General features: G+C 36.0%; 1 non-coding gene across 1 annotated transcript; it reads left to right on the forward strand.

Moving 5' to 3' along the window:
• The first annotated feature begins 5,403 nt into the window (after positions 1–5,403).
• LOC131161088 (small nucleolar RNA R71) lies at positions 5,404–5,509 on the forward strand. Its single transcript, XR_009138248.1, has one exon. It is a non-coding gene; the product is annotated as a small nucleolar RNA R71 (small nucleolar RNA).
• The last annotated feature ends 3,387 nt before the right edge of the window (positions 5,510–8,896 follow it).

The raw sequence follows: 8,896 nt of genomic DNA on the forward strand, positions 1-8,896 counted from the left end.
AAGAAGAAGAAGAAGAAGAAGAAGAAGAATAAGAAGAAGAAGAAGAAGATTTGTTTTAGTTGTAATTACATTTAGAGTTGTTTGTAATAATGCATATCATGCATGATGTGATTGAAAGCTCAGATGACCGTAAACATATCATAGGGGACCAACACTTTTATAGAAAACCTTTTCTAAAAATTCCTAAATCTCACAAAGGTTTTTAAAATAGCTTTAAGGTAAAAAACAGGGTAAAAAATGAGGTATTCACTGGTCTCGGTCAACTGACTAGTTCATGTTACATAACCCTCAGTCGACCAACCATGTCTTAAGCCAGAAGTCAAAGTTTGACAAGGCTTAGTCAATCGACCATGTTTGAATTAAGTTTCCACGGTCGACTAACCTTAGAACTTGGCCTTTTTGCATTCCTAGACCAACTAACACTTTTAGAACAAAATAGCCCCAGTCGACCAACACTATTCACTTGTCTGATCGACTCTTGTGGATAGCCGACTAAACTAACGAAGGGTTCAAAATCGCCTTTGGTTAGTTGACTGATGATTTTCTTAGTCGACCAAGCCCCTAAGAAATTTGAATTTTTAGCTTCGATCAGCCAACCGACCCTCTCGGGTTGCCAAATTTTTCAGTGCTAAAAATATGTTTATGTTTAATTAAACAAATTTAAATTGCCCTCTGTGTCTCCAAACGGTCATTTTTTCATAAACTCTATATATACCCCTTTCATTAGCACAAGTAGCAAGAGATTTAGCCCAAATACTCTCTCAAATATTTTGTGCTTAAATTGCTACTCTCTTTCCCTTTTCCTTAAAAAATCTTTTTGAAAGTAAGCATTGTTTATTTCTCACATTCTTCTTTGGCAAATTCATTGCCCTAGAAGTTTGTTGAAGAATCATTCTAATGGGCATATTTCTTAGTATTTGAAAGCATTTACTCTCATTCATACTTTATTTTTAAAAATAATTTCTTGAGAGTAAGCATATAGCTTCTCCTACATATTTTCTTAATATATATTTTTGGGGGAACTTCATATAACTTGTGGATCTTTGCACATATATTGTAAGATTAAAAAGCTCATATAGTGTTTATTGCAAAAAAAATTTTGAGCATAAATCCTAGCTTCTCCAAACACTTCTCATTGCTAAATCTTTGTTGGAGAAAAATATTAGTGACATTTAGATCTTTGAAGTTCTTATTGCATATTTCACCTCACATCAAAGATCTTTTTTGCAAAAAACATTTGAAAGCAAAACCTTATGTTCTCCTATATTTTTTATTGAAATATGTTTTCAGAGAAATATTTACTTGGGTTTAAATATTTGAAGTTTTTATCATATATATCATTTTCAAAGATTGCAAAATTATATTAACAAAAACACCTACTCTATTGAGCTTAAACTCATATCTGATGGTGCATTTCAGAACTTCAATTTGTACATCTCTGCTTTTTGAGAAACACTTTGTTTGTATGAAAAATTTATTTTCTTTGTGTTCTAGGCAAGTCCTAAAGAGGAATACACCATCCTGTAAGGTGTACCGGTTTGGCTCTGGCCTGGTTAGGTGCGCTAAGGAAACTCCGCCCATATAGAGATTTTGTGTGGTTCCGCTCGGTAAGTCAACTGAGGAGACTCCACCTCGTAATGGGATCTAGTTGTGGTCAGCCCCATAATTGAGCTGAGGTGACTCCGCCTCGTAAGGAGAACTGGTTGTGGTTCAGCCTCGTAATTGAGCTAAGGAGACTCCGCCTTGTAAGGAGTATTGTAAATAGCATCACTCCGCCTGGTTAAGTGAACAAATAGTGGAATCCTTGAGTTGTGGCTTGAGGCGGGGACATAGGAAGGATTGGCCGAACCGCAATAACAAATATTGTCTCTGATCTTTCTCTCCTTCATCAATTTATTTTACACACTTTAATTTCTCCACATGTATGCTTTATTATTCATTGTATTAATTGGTTTACATACATGCTTTAAATATTTGTGGGTATTGGTGTTTGCATAGAAAGACCCTAGGTTGCAATATACTGATTGTGGTTTTAAAATTAGGGAAAAGGCAACTTAGATTTTTAAATTTTCAATTCACCCCCTGTAGAGACCTAAAGAATTATAGTAATTAAATAATAAAAGAAAGGAGAGAAAAGATTTTCAAAAGGGGTTTCAACAAAGTCTCATCGACGAGTGAATAAGTGCTCTTCGATGAGTAGTGCTCTTTGCCTCATCGACAAGAAGTCATGCCTCGTCGGTGAGAAGTTGCCGAGAGAACTTCTTTCAGAGCTTGAAACTCATCGATGAGAAGAAGGTGTTCATCGATGAGACTACCGCTTGGACTCATCGACGAGGAAATGTGACTCGTCGATGAGGCCATGTGGACAAGCTTTCTATATAAGCTCGAGACTTCATTTTTTCGTACGAGAAATGTTCAAAAAACCTTCTCCCTCTCCTTCTCTCTTCAATTTTGGCTCTGTATTTTGCCGGATTGACAATCTGAAGCTGCCACATTACTCTTGGGAAGATTCTCTACAAATCTGTTGGACTGATTTGTTGGTTAGGCTAACTTGGGAACCATCCCAAAATTTGGGTAAGTTGATTATTTTAATATTTATTAAGGTATTTGGTATTTATGCGTTAAGGAAAGGTATTAAATGGGTTATAATGAAGTTTTGTTGGGGGGAAATGCAATTTCTGGGTGTTAAGCTGGGGAACACATGGATGTAATTTTGGAGTAAATTGTGGGCTTTTCCATAAGACAGGTAAGGGGATAAACTAAGTCAGTATTGCCATGAAATTAATTATTAATAATCAGCTTTTATTTTCAAGGAAATTATGTACGTTGTAGGATTGAGTTTGGAAATACGCAGTTAATAGGAAAATGATTTTAATACAGTTCAGCAGGGAATATGATTTTATGCAAATTTTACAAATAGAACAATATTTACTTTTGTGTGGCATGAGTATGAAATTCTATGATTTTTTGTAATATTAGGATATTATGTTTTAGTATAAGCATGTTATTACTGTTTTCAGGAAGATATTAAAAACAGTACGGGAATTTCAAACTATGTATGTTAAAATATATGTCGGCATAAAGGCCATGATTTTACATGATATGACATGCCAGTATGTATGTTAAAATATATGTCGGCATAAAGGCCATGATTTTACATGATATGACATGCCAGCGTAAGGGCTGTGATTTTTATATGATATACTGTTGTAAGGGCCATAGATTTTATATGATATGATATACTGGAATAAGGGTCGTGGTTTTCATGTTTTACTATGCCGGCGTAAGGGTCGTTATTTATAAGATACAAAATACCGGCGAAAGGGCCGTGGTTTTTATGTTTTGATATGCAAAATTCATGAAAATATTATCTTGACTGATATTATTATGAAACAGCTATGTACCGTTATTTGAGATTTACTATATGTTGTCAGAACCTGGATGACTTGGTTTAGGCTTCCACGAAGCATGGTACCGTAGCTATATGATCACGATCATGTATATGTTAGTGCTACCACATGTCGTAAGGGGCAGTGGGAGATCGGCAGTCGATGTGGTTTTATGGTAGTGCAGGCATCCCTCTGGCATCCAAACTAGGAGGGGCAGACCCATCGTACTTACAGACTTATGTTGATCTAGTATGGTTTTGCAACCATTGCTAGGTTCCACCTTCGGGCCGTATAACCTAGTCATGTGGGGGTAAGACATGACACTAGCCAGCTATCCATCTAGGGTGTTATTTCATGTACAATTATATATATGATGAATTCATGTATAGAAACTCAATATGTTATTCCATGTTATGATAAATTATGTTTTAAACAGATATGATACATACAGTTTTACTAGATATGATTTATGTACTGTTATATGTATAACACGAAAATAGTCATGTTGCCACACATTGATATTAGTTTATTTCCCTTATTGAGAGGTGTCTCACGCCAACTATATAAACATTTTAGGAGATCTAGATAGAAGAGTGGATAGAGCTCCGCAGCGTTAGAGGTCAACTGTCCTACTTTGTTGGAAGGGTTAGTTGTTATGTTAGGGTTTGATGGATTTTTGGGTGTGACCCTAGGGCTTTTTTTGATTTTTTTAAGATGTGTATATGTATATGACAGGTTTGGTAGAACTCTAGTGTTTTGTTGGTTGGATGATTTGATATGTACATGATTTTACGTTTTTCGCTTCTTAGGTATCAAAGTAGTGTTTCAGGTATATCCCTGGTACCTATGGGTCTAGGTTGATTATATTTTATTAGTTGAATAGGATATTAAGATTATTATATTAAATATTATAGAAAAAAAATTATGGTAAAATAGGAAGGTTGTTACACCCCCCTTCCTCTTGGGATTACACCATTCATATCAAGAGAAAGAGGATTACATGGTTCATCATTGGGTTCTTCCCTCATCCTCTGGCTACCCTTTTCTTGGTCTAACTTATCCCCAACCTTATTATTTACCTCCCTACCACTCAGAAGAGTGGTTACATCTTGGGCCTATTTATAATAAGATGAAGGTCCAGCAGTCGGCTCACAATTTACCCTATATTGAACCTTAGGGTTCACTAGAAACTTACTTGGAAACATACCCTCATCTCTCATACTCAAAGAGGTAGCTAGTTGGCTCATGATGGCTTCTAGCTTGGCAATAGACTGGGAATGGGAGTGAAGTAGTTGCAGATCAACTTGGTGATTAGCCTCAATGCCATTAAGGGCTTTCAGCACCGTCTCCTAAAAAGATCTATTGTATTAAGGCTAAGGAGGAGATGGTTGCTGATATGATGGAGGTCTAGGGTCAGACATAGAAGGATTTTGAGAATGTTAGAATGGGCGAGGAGGTGGATTAGTGAGTGATTACTGAAGTCTTTGAGATTGAAAACTCGGAGCCTATGGCCTCCAAAAGAAGTTATGATGCTTACTCCAGCTAGGATTGTACTTGTTTAAGTAAGTATCATTCGTTGGCATGTCGTACCAACTATGGGTGGCCTTAACTTCCTCCTGCACAAACTCAGGTGGGGGAGGTGCATGGGGGCAATTATAACATGTGTGTAAAGGGTTGAAACAAATGGTACACACCTCTGCTCATGCCACAAGTTGATGTTTCTGTCTTAGGGACAAGAACTAATCTAATTTTTTTTATAATGGTGAGTAGTGTGGGCACAAGGTCATGGCCTGCAGCAAACTCATAGACTCCCTTAGGATTGGAAGAGGAAGGATGGGAAGGTGAACAAGTAGCAACACCATGCCCCTGAGAATTTTTGGCAAGGTTCTCAAAGAGAGCCCTTGCCTTATTCTCGTGTTTCGCAAGGAAAGTACCTTCACAAGATGCATCTACCATGGACCAGCCTTGCTCAGCTAACCCTTCATAAAAGGTCCAAACTAATTGCAACCTAGGGACTTTGTGATATGGGCATTTACGCAGGAGGTCCTTAAAACACTCCCAAGTCTCAAAAAATTGTTCCCCATCCAATTGTGAGAAACTAGTGATTGCCTTCCTCAGCTGGTTAGTCTTCCCAATAGGAAAGTACTTTTTCAAGAACTTATGTTGCATTATGGCCTAGTTGGTCACTGAGTTTGACTTTAAGAAATTTAGCCAATATTTGGCCTTATCCTTTAAAGAGAACAAGAAAAGCCTCAATTGAAGGGCATCATCACCAAAGTGAGGTATACGGATGGTAGAACAAATTTCAAGAAACTCATCTAGATGCTTGTAAGTATTCTCAATTGAATTCCCATAGAAATTGGGAAGCATCGAGATGAAAGAATTCTTAATCTCAAATTGTGCCGCCTCGACCTCTGGGAACCGAATGTAAGACGATAAGGTGTATATGTTGGGTGTGAAGTAGTATCTAAGAGGCCAAAGAGGTTGCTCCTCCACCATAGGTTGGCGGGGAGCTTGGGGTTGGTTCCAGGTTTTGAAAGGCAGGAACCGAATTACGTTTAGCCATAACTTTAGGTTCAAATGAATCGGTTAACTCGGGATTACAGGTAGATTTCATAGTGGACCTACGGGATCTCTCAATCTCGAGATCTATAGGCACTAACTCAGGATCCAAGGAGCGTAAATCCAGGATATACACATGCAACACACAATCAAGACTTTAGAGTATCAAACAAAAATAAAAATAAAAGAAAACAAAGAAGAACAAAGTAGTAGTACTCTAAACTACAAATTGGATTACAACCGTAACTGAGTCCCCGACAACGGCGTCAAAATTTGAAAGGCTCGGCAAGGGTTGGGGCCTTAACAACCAAAGATAAAAATTATAAAAAACAATGACTAAGTCAGGTGTCAACCTACAAGGACTATAGTGCAGTTATTTACCACTTCCAGCATAATTTACTACAACTTTGAAAATTAAGGTGTAGTCCCAAGAGGGGGGTGAATTGGGTTTTTAAAATTTTATTTATAAATTATTTATGAATTTACAACCTTTTTGATAATTTATCAATCACACAATAATGCTTAGGTGTTTAACCAATCCACAAACCATACTCAATATCAGCACAAGCAAATAACAAACAAATAATCCAATCAAACACAATAAACAAGCTGCAGCACATTTTGTTGATTCCAAAAACTCAAAGCAGAGTTTGGTTATAGCCCTGTGGATATTTGATTCAAGCCCTATTAAGAATGAAATTTGTTTGCTTTCTTTCAACTAAGACTTCCAAAAATGATCAACGTACTCCCTTTAAGGTTTCCACAAAGATCAACATACTTTCTTATGTCAAGAGTCTTCTCAATCTCAGTTTTGGCTTCTTGCACTTTGAATACACACCACACAATTTATGTATGCAGAAAATAAAGAGAAAGGTTAAGAGTGAGACCTAGATTTTTTATGAGGTTTGGCTTATCCCTAACCTTCATCCTTGCCTTAGGCCAATACCACCTAAGGTTTCCACTATATTGTTCCTTTCTAGGCATAACAAACTGTTACAAGCCTCCCTAAGGGTAGAGCCCCCTCTCCAAGTGATACCCCACGCTTGGTCCAATGATCCAAACAACCTTGAACCATTAAAACTACAAGAAGAAGATAAAATATGTGTGTACAAAGAATGCTCTCAGATAGATCTGGTTAGTACAATATGAAATCACTAATATACTTCAATCAAAATTTCAAAAGAATGAAGAATGAAGCTCAAGAATTATATCACTGGTAATCTTCTTTTGATAAGAGTCAAGAACTCAGCACTTTTGCTCAGAGAAGAAGTCAGTAACTCAGAATAATCTTAGTTGGTTAGCAGCAATTCAATAGGCAAGAAAGCTTTAAGAGCAAGAGAACTTCGAGAGATGTTTTCAATTCTTGGTTCAATTTTGATTTCATAAACCATGTATTTATAGGCTTAGTAAGAGTCAAATTCATACTGCTCACGATTACTAGGAGTGTCTTCCAAGTTTTTAAAAAGTTTGGGGTGCAAGTAATTTAGATTTGAAATCAAAATATTTAAAAAATATGGCCATTATCGAGGTTCAATCGTTTGAGCCTTCATCCCACTGTTTTATTTTTTTTATTGAAAACAGGGTCAAGCTCCTGAAGTCCAACTTCAGTCACCTGAGGCTATACTGTCTCTCCAAAATTCTTTCAGAAAAATCTTTAGGTGTGTGTACTTAATCTTTAGTCTCCTGAGGAAATTCTTCAGGCACCTGAACTTTCACTTCAGTTGCCTGGATAGACAAAAAACTGTTTTTCTATTCAATTTTCAAAACTCTTGGCTTTCTTGCTTTCTTACATCTAAAAATGTATGTTTGGGGTTTTTAAAATAAGGTCTCTAAGTCCATTTTATCCCTTAACGAGCTTCATCTCTTCCAAAATGATATTTAGAATTGAAGTACTTACATGAAACTTTTTAAAACTTAAAAACTCTTTTGATCTTTGAAGTCTTCATGAATCTCCTTTCTTTTTTCCTAAATTTGATCATTCTTTAAGCTTTATTAACTTTAACTTTCTTGAGTCTCCTTGAGCTTCCTCTTGATCACTTTGTAAATATAGTATGACTTTAAGCACTTGGTGATCTTTGGTCATTCTTTCTTGATCTTTTTTAACTTGTCATTTTAGAGTTCTTGAAATCTCATTACTTGAACACAAATTAGTTAAACCATCCTTTATTTGTTACCATCAAAATAAGATAAGAAAGCCTTGTTAGGCCAACAATCTCCCCTTTTTTAATGATGACAAATAAGGAGCAAAAATAAAAATAAAAATGAGAAAGCCTTTGAAAAAGACTCCCCCTTACAATAAGCATACTTTTTTTTTTTTAATAATTTCAAAGTAATGATTTCATATAAGTTCTCAAATTAAAAAATCATAAGGATCATAATCGTTATGCATATTTACTTATATCCTTAATGTATTTTCTCTTCCTTATACTATGTGCCATATGCTTTCTCTCCCCTATACTATAGGGCATTTGCTTTTATGCTTATAGTCTTAAATTTTCATATTCTCATATTTGCTCTCTAGAATATCTCTCCCCCTTTGACATCAATCAAAAAGAGATGAGAACTATAATACAAAGAGCTGTAACATAAGAAGCATAAGCATATGTATATATAGGCATCAAAGTTCAACCAGTCATAAGTATTTAAGGTTATAGACAAAATTAAACACAAAAAGCAATCTGAGCAGTAGAAGTAAAAATGCAAACACAGGGCTGTTTTGGAATACAAAAAAAAAATGCTAAGCTAATCATAAACATTATCATCATTTCCTTCATCATCATTATCAGCATCATTGGCATCATCATCATCCTCAGCTTCTTCTTCTTCTTCATCTCCTTCCCACTTCCTTCTTTAGATGCGGCATCTAAGGAATTATCACTATGAGGAATAATGCTAGTGTCCATAGGGTCACCAAGAGATGAACTAGCCCTAGCCTGCTCAATATG

This window comes from Malania oleifera, chromosome 7 (genome assembly GCF_029873635.1).
Source record: "Malania oleifera isolate guangnan ecotype guangnan chromosome 7, ASM2987363v1, whole genome shotgun sequence".
NCBI classification, from domain to species: domain Eukaryota; kingdom Viridiplantae; phylum Streptophyta; class Magnoliopsida; order Santalales; family Ximeniaceae; genus Malania; species Malania oleifera.